Genomic DNA, 18520 nt, shown 5'->3' on the forward strand with positions numbered 1-18520 from the left:
CGCAGTCGGTTGAGCGTCCGACTTCAGCCAGGTCACGATCTCGCGGTCCGGGAGTTCGAGCCCCGCGTCAGGCTCTGGGCTGATGGCTCGGAGCCTGGAGCCTGTTTCCGATTCTGTGTCTCCCTCTCTCTCTGCCCCTCACCCGTTCATGCTCTGTCTCTCTCTGTCCCAAAAATAAATAAACGTTGAAAAAAAAAAAAATTAAATTATGGAGGGCAAGTTGCTTTGCCCAAAGTCCATTGATTTAGAGGTCAGTCACGTCTTCAAAATCTCTTCACAGTAACGTCTTGATTGGTGTTTGAGCAAATATCTGGGCACCAGAGTCTTGCAAACCTGACATATATAATTAATTCATCACACAAATTTAACTTTCAAAATCCTATGAGACAAAGATTTTATCCTTGTTTTACAGATGAAGGAAGTACAAATAAGACCTACAGATGGCCAACAAACACATGAAAAGATGCTCAACATCACTCATCATCAGAGAAATTCAAATCAAAGTCATAATAACATATCACCTCACACCTGTCAAAATGGCTAGACTCAAACAGACAAGAAACAAAAAGTGTTGGCAAGGATGCGGACAAAAAGGAACTCTCTTGCACTGTTGGTGGGAATACAAACTGGTGTAGCCACTGTGGAAAACAGTATAGAGTTTCCTGAAAAAATTAAAAACAGAAGTCCCATATGATCCAGTAATTCCACTACTGGGTATTTACCCAAAGAACACAAAAACACTAATTTGAAAAGATGCACCTATATTTATTGCAGCATTATTTACAATAGACAAGATATGGAAGCAACCTAAGTGTCTATCCACAGATAAATGGATAAAGAAGATGTGGTATATACATGTAGCAGAATACTACTGAGTCATAAAAAGAATGAAATCTTTCCATTTGTGACAACATGGATGGACCGAGAGGGTATTATGCTAAGTGAAATCAGTCAAAGACAAGTATCATATGGTTTCACCTGTATGTGGAATCCAAAAAAGCAAAAACAAAAAGCAGAAACAGACCCATAAATGCAGAGAACAAACTGATGGTTATCAGAGGGGAGGGGAGGTTGGGCAAAATGGGTAAAGGGCAAAGGGAGACACAGTCTTCCAGTTATGGAATGAATGAGTCACAGGAACAGAAGGCACAACATAGGGAACATAGTCAATTGTACTGTGATATGTGGTGACAGATGGTGGCTACACTTGTGGGGAGCATAACATAATGTATAGGGTTGTGGGGTCACCATATTGTATACCTGAAAATAATGTAACATACACACACACACACATAAAGGAAAAAAAATAAGGATGAAGGAAGTAAAATTCAGAGAAGTTAATGAATTTTCCCATAGTTACACAGCTAATACTACTAACAGTTAACATATTTTGAGCACTGTGAGCAAGTGTTGTGCTAACAGCTGTTGTTAACCCAATTGAGATAGCTGCTATTTTCAATCATTTCCATTTAATTGACAAGAACATGGAGACAGAGAACAGCAATGTAAATGTCCCAGAGCCAAATAATTTTTAAGCAACAGAGCAAGGATTTGAAGCCAGGCAGTCTGCCTTCAGGTCCCATACCCTAACCTGTGTTCTTCACACAGAATTGCCAGGGAGGCCAACTGAAACTGTGGGGCCCCATCCTGGAGACTGAATCAGTAAGTCTGGGATGGAGCCAAAGATGTGCATTTCCAATCAACTCCCAGGTGAATACCAATGTGGCATGCCTGGAGACCTGCTTTGAAAATAACCATGCTCAAGTACTATGCTTTAAAAAATTTTTTTAAATGTTTATTTACTTTTGACAGAGAAAGAGAATGAGAGAGAGAGAGAGAGAGAGAGAGAGAGAGAGACTGTGCGCGTGCCCACAAGTAGAGGAGGGGCAGAGAGACAGAGAGGGAGATACAGAATCCAAAGCAGGCTCCAGGCTCTGAGCTGTCAGCACAAAGCCCAATACGGGGCTCAAGCCCATGAACTGTGAGATAATGACCTGAGCCAAAGCCGGACACTTAACCGAGGGAGCCACCCAGGTGCCCCTCAAGTACTATGCTTTAAAGTAAGGACAACCAGGACTGGGCCAAAATGCATGCATGCCTCAAACATTCCTGAGGCCCTGCTATAGACAAGTGCAGTGGTTCTGGTCACCAATTCATACGTGTGTGTATATTGGGGGGTGTGTTTCACACCTCCAAACATTCTCTAATAACAATTGGGTATCTTATGATCCAATGCAATTCTGATACTATCCACCTGGAAATCATCTCGGATCCCACAGGTTAAGGACTCAGTCCCACAAAACTCCCCCATGCCACCCCTACTTCAGATGCCCATGGCAAGTCCAACTTGTTACCTGTGCTTCTGACCAACTGGCTACACATCAGAGGTTCCCATGACCCTCTCGTGGGATCAATTAATTTGCTGTCATGGTTCACAGAACTCAGAGAAACATTTTACTTACTGGATTGTCAGCTTGTTTAGAAAGGATATAACTCAGGAACGGCCAGATGGAAAATCACCATAGGGCAAGGCACGGGGGGAAAGGTGAACTTTAATGCCTGCTGTGAGTATGCCATTCCCCCAGCATCTCCACACGTTCAGCAACCAGAAGCTCTCCAAACCCAGTCCTCTCACGGTTTCTGTGAAGGCTTCATTATATAGGCGTGGTTGATTAGGTCATTGGCCATTGCTGATTGGTAAAACCTCCAGTCCTCTCCCCTTCCAGAAATCAGGGGGTGGGGCTAAAAGTTCCAACCCTCCCTTCAGGGTTGGTTTCCTTGGCAACCAGCCCCCATCCTCAGGTGCTTTCTAAGAGTCACCTCATTAACATAATTGGGGCGAGTTCCTTTCCACCAAAATCCAGTGGTGGTGGAAAGGGATTCATGAATAACCAGGCACCATTTCACCTTTGCTGCTCAGGAACTGAGGACAAGGGACCAAATATTATAACCAAAGAAGCTCCCATTGCTCTTATTGCTTGAGAAAATCCAAGGATTTGGGAGGCTGTGAGCCAGGAACTATAGATGAAGACCAAAATACATATTTATTATAAGTCATAGTATCACACTAGGTAACAGATAAAACGATGACAAGCCAGTCATGGTCCCTGCCATCAAGACTGCTCCCAGGCCTGGAAGATAAGTCTGTGTAAACAGAAGGAGACCAGGCTTTGATGGGGCACCCTTCTAGGGGCAGAAGATGCTCCCAGCAGGGGCCCCTCCCCTGGGTATGGGGTCAGGGAGGACATCTCAGAAGAAGCAGATGGCTAAAGTGAGACTTGATGTAGAAGCAGGAATTAGGAGATTCTAAGGGGGAAAGGAAGTGTGTCCAAAGCAGGGGGCAGCGACTAGCACACACCGGCAGAGATCCAGATGGGAAGGAAGGGCTCGCACATTTGTTGAAACAAAGGTAGTTCAGCAAGTTAAGTCACAAGATTTTGCCTATATCTCCTTGGCATATCATCATACAATCTGTACATCTTCTGTGCTTCATTTTCTTCATCTGAATAATAGGGATGAAAGCACCGTATTTCTTGGATTCAAAGTGCACATTTATCCCCCGTTCAAAAATCCACGAAATCAGAATGCGTATTACTATAGATTTGTACATTTTCTGGTACATTTCCCCTTCCTTGAAAGCTTTTGGGCAACTGATGGTGTCTCAGAAATAAAGAAATGTGAGTTACTTGTACCTTACATACCTCCTAGGGCTAAGAAATTACAGACTATCAAACGAGATTAAATGGCTCTCGGCCCAGGTTGCAACTTAGGATCACCTGGGGAGATTTTCAACTCTACCGATGCCTCAGCTCCATCCCCAGGAATCCTGATTAACTGATGCAGAATAGGGACCTGGTGGGTATTTTTCGAAACCCCCGGTGACTCTCATATGCAGCCAAATTTGAGAGCTGATACGCCCTTATCCTACATGAGGGGCCGGCAAACTACCACCTTGAAGCCAAATCTGACTCTCTTTTGCCAAATAAAGTTTCACTGGCACACAGTCATACCCATACACTGACATGTTATCTCTGGCTGCTTTTACACCACAAGGGCACAGTGGAATGGTTACAGCAGAAACAGTGTGACCCACAAAGCCTAAAACGTTACTCTCTAGCTCTCCACAGAAAAAGCTTTGCCAACCCTTGCCCTACACTGTTTGCTACTCAAGGTGTGGTTCTTGGCTGAGCTTCCTCAGCATGACTGGGGGCTGGTTGGAAATGCTGAATCCCAGCCTTAGAGAATCAGCCTGTAGTGGAACAAGATCCCCAGGCAGTTTGTGTACACATCAAAGTTTGAGAAGCCAAGCCCCTGCCCATTTGACTCCTACTTAGGCCTCATCCTCTAGGCCTTCCTTGCAATACTACTTACGCAGGGAGGTCCTCTCCTCTCCTTATAGATTAGCTCTCCTTGGCGATTTTTCTCTCTCATGGCATCTTTTTCATTTTCTTCATAGCACATCATCTCAAATCTGTGAGTAAACGTTCATTTGAGTGTTTATCTCATTCACGTTTGGCCTCTCACTAGATTGGAAGCCTCGGGAGGGTGAAGTCTGGGTCTTGGGACAGGAGAAAGTGCTCTGAAAGGTACAAAGTACATTGAGTGCTGCTTCCAAGAGAGAATGAAAAGAGAAAAGGTAATGTTGCAAGTAGCTTGATGGGAACGAAGAGAACCAATTACTATGCAGACCAGGGAGGGTGCAACCTAGAAGGTCCTGGATGATGAGCAGCTAGTAGAATTAATTTCCTCTTTTTGTATTCCAGGGTTAAATATTAATATTCAGTCACACAGAAACACTGAAATTCTTTGGTAAACCTCTGCAGACCAAGGATCCAATTTTACCAGCTGTTCGTTAAATGAAATATATATATATATATATATATATATATATATATATATATATATACAGGGACTTTAATTAGAAAGGCAGCAGTCCAAGGATGTGATCATTGCTTGAGAAAGTTACATTTCAGGCAGCTTTTCCCTTCCAAGAGAACCGAGGAAACTCTTAATTGCATCCTATTCTTTCTTCCCTCTTAATCACAGCTTGCCTTAACTGATTTATTTTTTCAAAATGCCCTTGGGGAGTGAACATTTTTGAATGGCTAACTTTTTATGTGGAGATTATGCACACCAGCTGCTCTTGTCTAAGCTTTGGTGTCTTTCAAAACAGGACACAGGTCAGATGGCTTAGGATGACCAACTTTGGGTGCTACGTATAACATTAAGAGTGGGATAAGATCAATGGTTTTCCTGGAGAAGAAAACAAGCTCAGAGGAGGAAAGAAGAAATGTCACAAACTCACGTTGCCTCCAAAGAGTCTCAAAAGTGATTAGAACAATGCCTGCCTCAACAGACAAGTCAGCCGTTGCGGAGATTTGTAGTACATTTTGGGAATCCCTCCCTCCCCAAATGAAAGAGCATGGTGTTTGGGAGGGGCTCTAGTGCAAGAGGGAAAACAGCCTGAATGAGGAGTGTGGAGACATAGATTCTAGTCTGAGCTGAGAAACCTTAGGCCAGTCCTTTATTATTTAAAAAAAATTTTTTTAATGTTTATTTTTGACAGAGAGAGAGAGAGAGAGAGAGAGAGAGAGAGAGCATGAGTGGGGGAGGGGCAGAGACAGAGGGAGACACAGAATCCGAAGCCGGCTCCAGGCTCCGAGCTGTCAGCACAGAGCCCAACGCAGGGCTCGAACTCACAGACCTGTGAGATCATGACCTGAGCCGAAGTCAGATGCTCAACTGACTGGGCCACCCAGGTACCCCCTTAGGCCAGTCCTTTAAACTTAACCTCTCAGAGACTCATTTTGCTCACCTGTAAAGTAAGGTGATTTTAGTATATTTATCCATTCACTTATTTATAGGCACAGTGTTAGGTAGTATGTAGGCAAAAAAAAAAGTAAAACCAGACATGGTCTTTGTCTTCACGGATCTTCCAGTCCATGGAGAGAGTTGTTTTCGAAAGAGTTACATCAAGTGTAAAATTACAACTATGTTACACGTTGTAAAGAAGAGATTTCTCTGAGACTCCATAGCTGGACCATCAGTTAGTCTGGTCAACAGTACCTTCGAAATAGATTCCAGATCTAACCACTTCTTACCACCTACCACCACACCCATGCCTCCATTGCTTCCTGTTGCCTGGATTACTATACTAACAGATCTCCATGCTTTGACCCTTGGCCTTCTTCATACATTCTTCACACAGGAGTCAGAGTGATCTTTGAAGGCCACACATGAGGTCAGTATCTGCCTGCTCAAAATCTCCCACGACTTTCCATCAGGCTTAGATTAGACTCCCATGCCACACATATGGCTCACGGGCTCTCCATGACACTGGCCATGCCCCACAAGCTCCAATATCATCCTCTTCACTCTGCCTCTCGTGCCCTTCACTCCAGCCACACTGGCCTCCTTGCTCTTCTTGAATATTCCCAAGTTGTGTCTGCTTGGAAACATCCTTTCCTTTCCCCTAAGGCAGCCTCGTTTCATTCCTGTGTTCACTCAGGTCTCTGCCCAAATGTCACCTCCTCAGAGAAGCCTCCTGACCACCCCATCCAGGACAACCTCCCATTTCGTCAGAGCCAGTAACTGACCCCCTAAGTAACTGTTGCTTTTTGTTTTGTTGTTGTTGTTGTTTCCCTGGCGTTTAACACCACCTGGACGTTCTTTGTGGACTTCTTTATTGTTTATATCCTCCCTAGAGGAGGGACTTTGTCCATCTTGTTTTCCATCACCTAAAATAAAGCTTATGCATGAAAAGGTACTTAATGTATTTCTGGATTATTATATACTGTGATGAGATATAATAGGGGAAATTGATAACTCAGGAAAGGCTTCCTTAAAGGACTGCTGTTTAAGCTAGTATCTAGAGGAATAGTGAGAATTAACTCAGGGTGTGGTGCTCCAGAAGGGAGGAAAATTTGTGTAAAAGTCCTGTGGTAGGAAGAACGGAGCGGTCAAGGATCAAAGGAAGTCCAGTATGAATAGAACACAGAGCAAAGCATGGTACCTGGTAAGGCTGGAAAAGAACTGGCCAATGCATGGCTTTGCAGGATCTGTCTATGATTTCTGTCTTTATCCCAAGATCAGTGGGAAATCATCAAAGAGTTTTAATTGTGGGGGAGGGTGGGGGAGGAAGCAATCACTTTGTTTACAAAAAAAAAATAGTTGAAATGATTTAAAGACCCATTTTTGCTCTGAAATTCTAGGATTCTATGAAAGTCAAACAGCAAAATGAGAATGGACTTTTGAAAATATTAACCAAAGTCAATTTCAGTGACAGAGAATAAAGCTACTGAGTTTTGTAGCTACTCAAACATCATCTCTTTGGGACTTTATGTTCATGCTGAGTTCAGCACTCTCCCTTTCTTACCTCCCCTAAAAAAAGAGTCAAAATTTCTACTTACCAGTGAAAATATGACTTCTGAACTATTATTCTAACCATGCAGGGATCTAAGTTGAGCATCAACAATGGAAGCTTCTAAGGCTTTTGAAGCACACATTTTTTTTTTGATTTTTTTTTTTTTGACATTTTTGAAGCACACATTTTTTAGCTTACCCAGCCAAATAGGTAGCAGTGTCGAGGACTGGGTTACCACATCCTGAATTCAAATCCTCCACTAGCTAGTAACTGATGCACCTTGAAACCTCAGACCCTCATCTGTGGGTCTGGTATGTTCCTCACTGAGTTGTTGCAAGGATTAAATGAGATAATATATATAAAGTGCTTAATAAGAGCTGAGGCAATTGACATAACGCCCTCGGTTTGGAGTATTCAAAGATCCGGCGAGTGAACCCAGAGCCATCCATCTCCCTCTACTTGGGCTGGTTCTGGCCAGGTCACCTCTTGCTTACTGGCTGAAGCTGGTGACGTGGCTACAGCTCTGAGTGCAGGGCACATGCCTCCTTTCTCAGTGAAGAGGTTAGCAGGTATGCAATGTATGAAATCACAACCTCTCTTTAAGTGTCCAATGCACTACCCAACTCAGTAACTTTTACAGCTGCTGATTGAGATGACAATGGAACACCTATGCCTAATTGCAACTTTCTCCCTGAAGAAACTGAAAGAATAGATGGGGCACTGAGATATAAAATAAAGGAAGAGATAAATGAAAACCCTCAAGTTTTAGGGAGAAAACAGACACCTACCTAAAGTATTTTGTATCTAGGGATACATATTTATGGATTTATGAGGCGGGTCTCTAACAGACAACACCATCAACATCAATTTACCTATTATTCTTAGTATAATGGCTGTTAGTTACAAATGACTACATGTGCCCAAATTGTTGGGATATGTGGAAACAAAGCAGGTTTACAAACTGTGTGTTGAAGACAGGCAGAGTACTCCTGGCTGGTGAGCTTGAAAGAATTTGCTGTAGACTTAAGTTAAGTGTGCCAAAGTGGTAACTTACCAAATAATACGTAAAAAAACTTTAAATTGTGCTGATAGCTCCCTGAGGTGCTATTACTCTAATTTCCAACACAATTATGTCTTTAACTCACTCCCCACTAGTAAAATCTAAAAAGTTCTTTGCCTTAATCATTGACCAGTACAAATCCATTAATTTATTTAGTACTTGCCTCTGCCCAGTTAAGTCGCCTACAAGCATGCATCAGGGTTTGTGAACATTTTCATGACAGGTCCCGGGGGGCCCAACAATTAGGCGCTTACTGGTGTTATAGGATCATGAAAATAATCATGGAAAAGGGGGGGGGAGATAAAGAAGGAATTGCAGTTGGGAATCGTTTTCCAAGGCAAAGCTCTTGGATAAAGCTTCTCTGGTTAGAAACTGGATTAATGGCATTAATCCAGGGAATACAGATGTTGAAGCTTGAGGATAAGGATTGTTTGGAAGAAACTATGTGAAGGAATTAGATACCACTATATATTATTATGTCAATTTCATTTCCAAAAACACACTCCATGCACAGTTTGAAAGGACATCTGACAAGCAGGATGCTTTTGGCTAAATGACACTTTCTTTCCACTGGGTTTCACTCAAAGCCCTTAGTATAGCAAAGTGGCCTTTTAACTTATACCTCCTGAAATGTGGCCTTTACTGTCTCAGAACACCACAGGGTCAAGAAGCATAGTACTTATAAAATTCTAGGTATTCAAAGGAACTATTATTTACTGAGGGTCAACTATGTGCCAAAAACCAAATATCCATAATTTCATCAGGTCTCCCTAATCATCCTGTGCTTGGATACGGTTTTTACTTTAATTTTTTTTTCAACGTTTTTTTATTTATTTTTGGGACAGAGAGAGACAGAGCATGAACGGGGGAGGGGCAGAGAGAGAGGGAGACACAGAATCGGAAACAGGCTCCAGGCTCCGAGCCATCAGCCCAGAGCCTGACGCGGGGCTCGAACTCACGGACCGCGAGATCGTGACCTGGCTGATGTCGGACGCTTAACCGACTGCGCCACCCAGGCGCCCCCGATTTTTACTTTAGATGAGGAAAGTAAAGTTCAGAGAGCTTAAGTGACCTGCCCATGATCATCAGTTAGTAAGAAACCTAATCTCAGCTCATCTATTCATACAACAGATATAGCTACTAAGTGGCTAGCTCTGAAGATAGCTTAGTGAACATGAAAGACGAAATAATCACAGTTTAGTTGAAGAGCAATATGACTGGAAGCCTAGGGTACTGTGGGAACCCAGGGCAGGGTGCCTCCATACCAGAGATGGTCCAGTAATGCTTTCTCAACAGATAGACATATTAGCTGAGACTTCAAGGAAGAAAGGGAGTGGGCCAGATTCAGAGTCTAGAGAACACTGTGCTAGGTAGGGGGAATCCAAATGCAAATAGCAGGAGGTGGGAGACAGCAAGGTCTTTTTAAAGAACTTGTGGATAAGGAGAGAAATAGAAAGGCATGAGAAAGGAGAAGTAGATAAAGTTAGACTGTGGGATGATTCTCAACCATGGTAAGGATTTTGGATTTTATCCAAAGGCACTGGAATAAACAGAGGAAAGTACAGGTTTCAGGAAGCTCACTAAGGCTGAAATATGGGGGCAGTAGGTATGCTAGAAGGTAGTTGTTGTCTGGGGGAAAGAAAGGATGGTGTTTGGGAACTAGGAGCGCAGCTGACGGGAGATTTTTTGGAAATGAAATTGTTAGGACTTAGAGATTGATGAAATGGGACTATTGAGGAGGGCTGAGAGAAGGGCTTCAGGGCTACTCCAGAGTGTTCTGGTGGAGCCATTGGGTTGTGCCATATGTAGGAAGAGGGGAAGGTGTGTGGGTAAGATAGTAAATACCATTTGGCACTTGTTGGGTTTGGAGTGGAAGATGTTCATGTGCACTGTGAGCAGTGAGATATCTGGGTCTGGAGTTCTGAAGAGAGATCTGGCTTGGGGGGATGGATTAGGAAGTACCTGGCAACTGTATGGATAATTTTATATGTCAACTTGACTGAACTAAGGGATGGGAAAACATTATTTCTGGGTGTACCAGTGAGGTGTTTCCAGAAGAGATTAGTATTTGAATCGATAGAATGAGTAAAGAAGATCACCTTCCCCAAAGCAAGTGAGCATCATGCAATCCATTGATGACCTGAATAGAACAAAAAGAAAGAGGGAGGGCAAATGTGCTCTTTTTGCTTAAGTTGAAACATCCATTTACCCCTGCCCTCAGACATTGGCACTCCCGGCTCTCAGGCCTTCAGTCTTGGTCTGAGTTACACTACAGGCATTCCTGGTTCTCTGGTTTACAAATGGCAGATTATAGGACTTCTCAGCTTCCATAATTGTGTGAACCAATTCCTATAATAAATCTCCTCTTACATATTTCTATGTACCTAACTAATGATCTGGTTTCTCTGGAGAACTCTAACACAGTAAGCAAATGGTGACCAAACCTGAGGGAGAGATTGAAACGCCCAATGGAAATATAGAGAGGGCACTTCCATCTTTACAGAGCATGTATTTGAGTTGCTTCTCATAACCAGGAGAATACACTTTTTCTCTAATAATGGGGTCACCTGAGTCCTTACTAATATCTCCCTCCATGTCCCCACAACATAGCTCTCAAAGGGTTGACAGGAATCCAGGACTGGGTGAGGAACAACAAACTAACTGTCCCAGATTCAAGTGAACTACCCGTGGCTAGGGACAAAATTCTGTTCTTTAGTGTGGAAATCAAGAATTCCATTCTTGATTCAATTTTTGGCTAGAGTGGAATCTATAGTATACTTCATACCTAAGACACTGCATTTACTGAAATAGTTAACAAACTTAGGGTAGTTAGCTAACAAGATTAGGGTAGTAATCTGCTTTCACCAAAAGCAGATTCTGGACTAGAATTTGTGCAATTACTTTATTTAGCAAGTGATCTCTGGAAGCACTGGTAGAGGAGCAGGGGAGTGAGACAGAGAAAGGAAGGAAGCCAATGTAGAATTAGTAGTGGACAGATAGGTTGTCACTCTTGGCAGCTGCAGCTCAATCCCTTGGGCAGAACCTCTGGAAGAATATACAGGTCATACCTCAAGGGCTGCCTTCCCCAAGAGAGGAGAAAGCTGGGATAGTCACCAATATACATGTGTTATTGGGTGAGGGGTTGCTCCCAGGGGTGTTAACTCCCAGGCCCTTCTGGCCTATTCCATGTGACATGGGCATCCTCCCAAGGTCAGAGAAAGCCCTCAGGTCTTCACAGGTGCTTGATGTAAGAATCCTGCAGTGTTTACCAAAACAATGAAAGCAGAGGGAATGGGGGGGGGGGGAGGCTGTTCTGACATCATCTGCTAGCCAGTGGAGAAAAGCCTGGACCTGAGAGAAATCTGTTCCAATGTGTAACATCATCTTCTTAGTATTATAGAGTCTAACTGTCCCAGAGAAGTGTGAAAGCAAATGTGCTTATAGAGTTCAAACGACACATTCTGGCTCTGGTGGGGTGGGGGGACCAAAAGATGGCACATGGGCCACCTGACACACTGTGGGATTATTTTCCACCAAATGGTAATAGTCAAATGTGACTATGACTCGCTCATGATCTTCAAAGTGCTATTGTATTTGGACTCATGTAATGGAGACTTTTAGTCAGGATTTCTTGCCAAACATTAATCAACTTGTTTTTAAAGAACTCAATAAGTGATTAGCTTATGGTTTTTCAAGCCAACACAAAAATCTTTGCCAACTAAGTCTGGCAAAATCTTTCCTCTCTAAAGTCTAGGATACAGTACTTAGAGCATTGCAAAAACATTTTAGAGTCAAATCAATACCCAATCCTTAGTTGTAAATGGTTGGAGAATGGTTAAATGTATATTTATTATGTCTTTGTGACTCGAGGAGAATGTTGAGGCTTCCATTCATAATACACAGTTAGTCTGCATGCTGTATCTTTCTTCCTTCCCCTCCACTGCTTGAGCATTTGGGAGAAAACTTTCTACTCGTGGCAAAATTAAACCAGTAAATCTCCTTGAACTTGTTATTTGGAAACATAAAAAGTATTCATTTTTAGGTTTATCTCAGTCAGTGAAGACAATTCATAAAGGTCAGATTTATAGTCAGTTGCTTTTTGCTTTAGCAAAACTGTGTCTCAGAAGCCGAGACACAAGCAGAGGTCATGCTGCCTCCTTAATCTTGCCTGAGGTTTTGCATGTTAGTGGATCTCAAAGGGCAATGGCTCCAGATTTATACAAGATGCATACTTCAGCCAGACTTTTGAAATTTTAGGTCATTCATTTATCACTTATTTATTGAGGTACTAATGCCAGGTACTATGGAAGCAAGCGTTAGGGATGCTGAGAAACATTAAGAGATCTTTTCTTGTGCACATGGTTTATGTTAGCCAAACAATGTCCATTTTTACTGGTTCCCTTCCAAATTCCTCTGCCAGGGCCTTGAGGTCACCCCAAGAAAAGGCAAGTTTGGAAGGAAGGAGAAGAATCAAGACAGGATGTGAGACCAAGTCTCTCTATTCCTTCATTAAAGAGTCTGGCCTTCAGTTAATTGCTGTTTTGTGAAGAAAAAAAAAAAAGAAAGAAAAAAGAAAAAATGTGCCTTTTTAATATATATAAATTTTAAAAAATGTTTATTTTTGAGAGAGAGAGAGAGATACAGAGACAGAGTGTGAGTGTGGGAGGGGCAGATAGAGAGAGGGAGACACAGAATCTGAAAGAGGTTCCAGTCTCTGAGCTGTCAGCACAGAGCCCGATGTGGGGTTCAAACTCGGGAACAGCAAGATCATGACTTAGGCCAAAGACGATGCTTAACCGACTGAGCCACCCAGGAGCCCTTATCCTCTGTGCCTTTTAACTCTCCACTCCCTTAAAGAACTCCAGGTTGAAGTGGGGTCTTTATCTTAAAATTCTGAAAAGCAGAAATTGCCGAAAACAGAAAGGTATTTTTGTTATCACAAAATCACAATCCAAAGAAACTGAAACACTGAGTGCACTTCTCACAGCCTTCCACTTGCAGGAACAATTTGACTTCTCTAGAAAAAGTTTCCTGAAATTGTAAAGCATAAGATACGAAGACATACACAGTGAAATCAGGGTAGGAACAACTCTCAAACATCTCTTCCAGGACAGCAGCACCAGGACCTAAGTGACAGGTCTTTCCTTAAGTGATCTCTACAGATTGGAACACTTCCAGGGGGAAAGGGAGATTGCAATGTTTGGCGAGTAACACGTTTCCATTAATCATGTGTTATACTCCATGGAAACAAGGTATTTCAGTGAGGTCAAAACATGGAGTAAAATTGGGCTCAACATTAACTGAATTATTTGGAACACTTCTATTTGCTTTGATCTGTAAGTGTTACCATCATCATCACCGCCACTTTCATTTACTGAGCACTTACGTCTGGCATTGTCTAAGGATCTTCTTTTTCCCACACATCCCTGTGAGGTAGGGAGGTATCACTGTTCCATGTGACAGGTGCGAGAAGCCTCAGAGAGGTTAAATGAATGTCCCGACTGATCTGAAACTTGAATCTAGACCTGTTTCAGAGCAAAGCTAAACCACTTCCTACTTTAAATAACAAGGACCACAGCAAAAAGGTTAGGAAGAGAGGAAAAAAAGATATTGGCCAACATCTGATCACCCCGGAAAAGTCTTATATTCATGATAGCCATAAAAGTAGTATAGAAAACCAAATCTTCATACTTACTTCTTGGGACTGTAGAGGTGACCATTCTTTGGTCACAAAAACATCCCCATTGGTCTGGACCACTTTTATTTATTTACAGAGGGTACAGGTAGCAATCACATATTTTTCTGAAATTCTAGCAATGGGGATATTTACTGACAGGGAATTTTTTTTCAGCCATTTTTAAGACTGTTTCAGACATCAGACTGCATACAATAGTACATACATAGATGAATAAATAACACACCAACCTTTATTCACGATTCTTATAATGTAACCTTCATTTGGTGACTTGATTAGCTGTTCTTAACACTGTCTATGCAAATAAATAAATAAATCTTTTCTTTACAAACATCCAATGATTCAAACTTTTCTGAAATTCCAACTATCTGAAGGGAATAGGAAAAATGGAAATTGCAAGTATTTATATTTAACGATGGTCTTTTAAAAGAATCACAAGAACATTTAGTAAAATTAAAAGGCTTTTACTACTTAAAAAAAAAAGCTGAAGATCCTTCAGTGGGCGTTTCACATAAAGCCTTTTATGTAAATCATACAGTTTGATTTCACACTGCACAAGATCTGAAATCACATGGACTTCCAAGTGCCAGAAAAGCCTTCTTTTCGGGTTTTCTTGGGCACTTCTAATATTTTGGAATAAAATGAGGGAGGAGGAAGGAAACTGACAACTTTTACAAGGAAAAAAATTTAACGCTTTAAACTTTAAAAGTTTTTTTTAAAAGTGTTTTAAATCACTTTATGCAGACTCTTTAGGATTTTTATGTTAAGTGATCTCACCTATGGGGACGCTGAACAGTAAGTTCACATTGTAACTTCAAAATGGCATCCTTGAAATTCTCGTATTAAAAATACTGCTCATTAATAGATCCTTCCTTTAAAAAGCAACATGACTGCTGATTCTGTAACTATAGAAATTCTTAACAAAGGACTTCTAATATTCTTGTATCTCAAATCTTAATGATTTCTGCCAACATCTCCGATATTCCTTATCAACATCACCACCCCTCGCCCCACCAAAACTTTTTCCCCCACTGGCAAAGATCATCTTTAAATATCTCCATAGAGTAGATGCCTAAAAGGAGAAATGAGAGATTTTCACCACGAAAGGAAACAGAAGAAATCAAGAAGAAATCACTTTTCTCCTTCCAATGTTTTTCCCTCTTGCCGCTTGTCTCCTCCCCTCAACAAAATTATTTGAACATTTGATATTGAGCCAGGTAGTTGGGGTTCCACTCACTGCAGATGTTACTAAGCATTCACAAATGGGTGCATTTTTTTTTCTTTCTCCCCTCCCCTGAGACAACAATAAAAAACCCAACCATCTTTAATAAACTTGGATGAGGTATACAGAAGCAAAAGTACAGACTGGGTCTGCACAGACTTGGGAGGGACTTTTTCCCGACCCAGGCTGGTTAACCTCATTCACCCCTCCCCATAGTCCTGGGTGCCTGCCACACACCGGCCCCTGTACTGGGTTTGGGGACAGTGTAGGGTCCCCAAGGCACCTTTCGGGCTTCAAGGCGCATGCGTATGCAGTGGGGGACAAGGGGCCCTGAGCAGAGAGTGACAGCAGAGTAGGCTGTATGTTTGCCTACAGAGGGATGCAGGAAACTAGAAGATTGGGGTAAGAAGGGCTAACTGCTCTGAGGATGTGAAAAACGCAAGGAGGTGATTCTGAGTTTCTGAAATTCACTTCTTTCCTTTTCACCACAATCTTCACGCAGCTCCCTCTCCATCTGGCCGGTCCCTCCCCTGCCACTACTAACCACTTGCAAACGGCTTCAGGACTTACCTCGGGGCACTCAGCCCTGCACTTGCCAAGCGCTGCGTGGGTTTCCTCCGCGCGCGCGCGCGCGCACACTGAGCGCACCGAGCGCACCGCCGGGAGCGCCGCGCCGAGTGCCGCCGACCGCGGGGGGACGGCGGGGGCCTCGGGAACTCGAGAAGGAACCGGCGACGACGCGGGCAGCCTCTCGCCTCCTGGTGTCCCGCAGGCGGGCGGCAGCTCCCACATCCCTCCTTGCCGCTATATAAACGTTTCTCCCCGCCCCGGCCCGACCCTTCCCCGCCCCGGCGGCCCCGGGCCCAGCGCACGTCCCCTGGGAGGGGGGCGGGTGACGGAAGCGGGATTTGGGGGTTAGGGAGACTGTAATTGCCCCACCAACTTCTCCCCTGCAGGGAACCTCGACCCTCAACTCTAGACCCGGGGAGGGTACTGAGGGCGGGGAGATTGGGGCGTTCACCGTGCGCGCCTTCTCTGCGCCCCGCGGAAGGATAGTGCGCGAGATCGGAGGGCAGAGAGACTGCATTTCTGCTCCTACTGTGGGAACTGTCGCTTGGCGGCTTTGTCTGTGTTCTAGTGTCTTCCTGAAGAAGGCAGGGGCTAGCGAACTTTGGACGGTGGGAACTTCCTCTTGCTTGGGAGTGGAGTCCAGCCGCTGCGCGGCCCCAAGGTTGGGGGTCGAGCGCCGTTGGGGTGCTCAGAATTTGGGGTCTCGAGAATATCCTTGACTCTTTTCGTCTGCTGACTTTTTGTTGCTCACTGTGCATTCCTTTATCCGTTTATTCGTTCATCAAATATTTGAGCACCTCGTTTGTGCTAGTAGGTGCTTGGGATACAAAACCAAGTCTGGTTTTTAGCTGGTAGTCTCAGTGGGGGCCAGACGTGGAAACAGGAATTGGGAATACAGAAAAGGGGATCTACACTCAACCTTGGAAGGCCAAAAGAAGCTTCTCTGAGGAAATTAAGTCCAAACTGAAAACTGAAGAGGGAGCTAAGCATAAAAGCAGGGCAAAGAGGGTCCCAGACTAGTGGGTCAGCGCCTGCAAAGGCTGAGAAGAGAGAGGGAGCACTACCCTCCTTCTGTGGAACCAAGAGTGTTTATTGTTTAAAATCTGTTTATGGTCATCCTAAGTAAAGAAAAAAATAAATTTAAAGAATGGTAATCTTGTAAGTCGTAGAACTGGCACCCGAATGCAAGCAGCCGGGTTCTGGAGTTGTCTTTTATAGCATGGACTGTCAGCCTGGCAGATGTGACAAGTTCAAAAGAGAGATTGTTCCCACGGAATGAGAATTCTTCTGGAATCTGAGGCAAAACTTCAAGTCTCAGACCATCACCAATTGCAACTTTGGCCAGGCCATTAACCTCAATTTCTTCCCCAGTGGAATGTAAACAGCCAAGCACTTTCTCATGTGCCTTATTCAGTGTCCTGGGTCAGGAGACTTCATATTCTGGTTCACAGACATGGCAGAGCAGCACCAGGACAGGTGACTTCAAAACCATGACTCTTCCAAGAGTCCTTTGGCTTCAGTGCAAGGGAAGCTGGGAGAGCATTCGAACAACAGCAGAAAGAGCAAACATTGGAACATCTCAAATTATTACTTATTTTACCTAAAATGAGTAAAAGTAAGCAATTCAAGTTTTCATATTCTCATATAGTGTTATTATTTTAACAATATGCTTCAAAACACAAGTATATTTTTCTTATTCTGGGTCATTATTGAAAATGGCAGATGTAATTCCTGGTGTCAGGGTTTTTAGCCAATTGCCAGCCCATCCCAAGCTAGTCTTGAAAGTGTACCCCATGTACAAAAAAATGCCCATTCTATTTTAGCCCTATAGAGAATACCAGTCTGATAGAAAAGGCAGCTGGGAGTCACATGCCTGTGATTCATGGCCCAACCAGGATCAATGATCACATCAGTTCAAAGGAAAGGCTTGATAGCACTGCCTTAACAACAAGCCAAGTCCCCCCGGCATCTTGTTTGGGGACACCTGAAATCACTCTGTCTTCTGTCCTGGATCTTTTGATGTCCAAACTAATTTTCATGACTGGATCAAACTTTGACCATCACCCAAAGAATTAGGTTTCCTTTCACCTTGACTACAGCAACAAGGCAGAGAAAGAAGAAAGGTCTTTGAATCTTATAAATGCAGGTGGTTGCCTAGACTGGACTTAGTTTTACCCATTATGCAATCCTTGATTTCCAGAGAAATGATAGTCATCATATGATCAATGATAAAGAAGTAGCCAGTGTTCTTTGCTAGATTTCTGGAGCTTCTTAAGGAGCACCTGTAACTTCAGATTCTACTTCAGTGGAAGTGTGGGTGCCATATGTACTTGAATGGGCTTTTGGAGCCCATGACACCCTCATCAAAACTGGACATTAATTACATCAGAAGACAAAGGCAACAATTAACCTAAGCCATACATATGAGCTGGTTTGCCATGACAGTGTTGGGACTTTGGGAGCCTTGTCCATTCATACTTAGGACTTTTGTGAAGTGATAGAGGTATAATAGAAACTAAAAGTTTGCAAAAAAGTAAAAAATAGAGTAGAAAAAATTAAAGAAAAATATTTTTAATAAAAATAGAAAATAAAATAAATTTTTTCCTCTTT

The 18520-nt window shown here is 43.0% G+C and overlaps 1 protein-coding gene across 1 annotated transcript in view; it reads right to left on the minus strand.

Annotated features, from left to right (window-relative positions):
- Positions 1-16101, minus strand: part of COL6A6 (collagen type VI alpha 6 chain) — a 171547-nt gene extending 155446 nt beyond the window's left edge. The window contains exon 1 of the mRNA XM_043595423.1: positions 15911-16101. The gene's annotated coding sequence lies outside the window, so the exon portion shown is untranslated. The remainder of the gene's footprint in view (positions 1-15910) is intronic.
- Positions 16102-18520: the final 2419 nt, after the last annotated feature.

The sequence above is a fragment of the Prionailurus bengalensis genome, chromosome C2, assembly GCF_016509475.1.
Source record: "Prionailurus bengalensis isolate Pbe53 chromosome C2, Fcat_Pben_1.1_paternal_pri, whole genome shotgun sequence".
NCBI classification, from domain to species: Eukaryota; Metazoa; Chordata; class Mammalia; order Carnivora; family Felidae; genus Prionailurus; species Prionailurus bengalensis.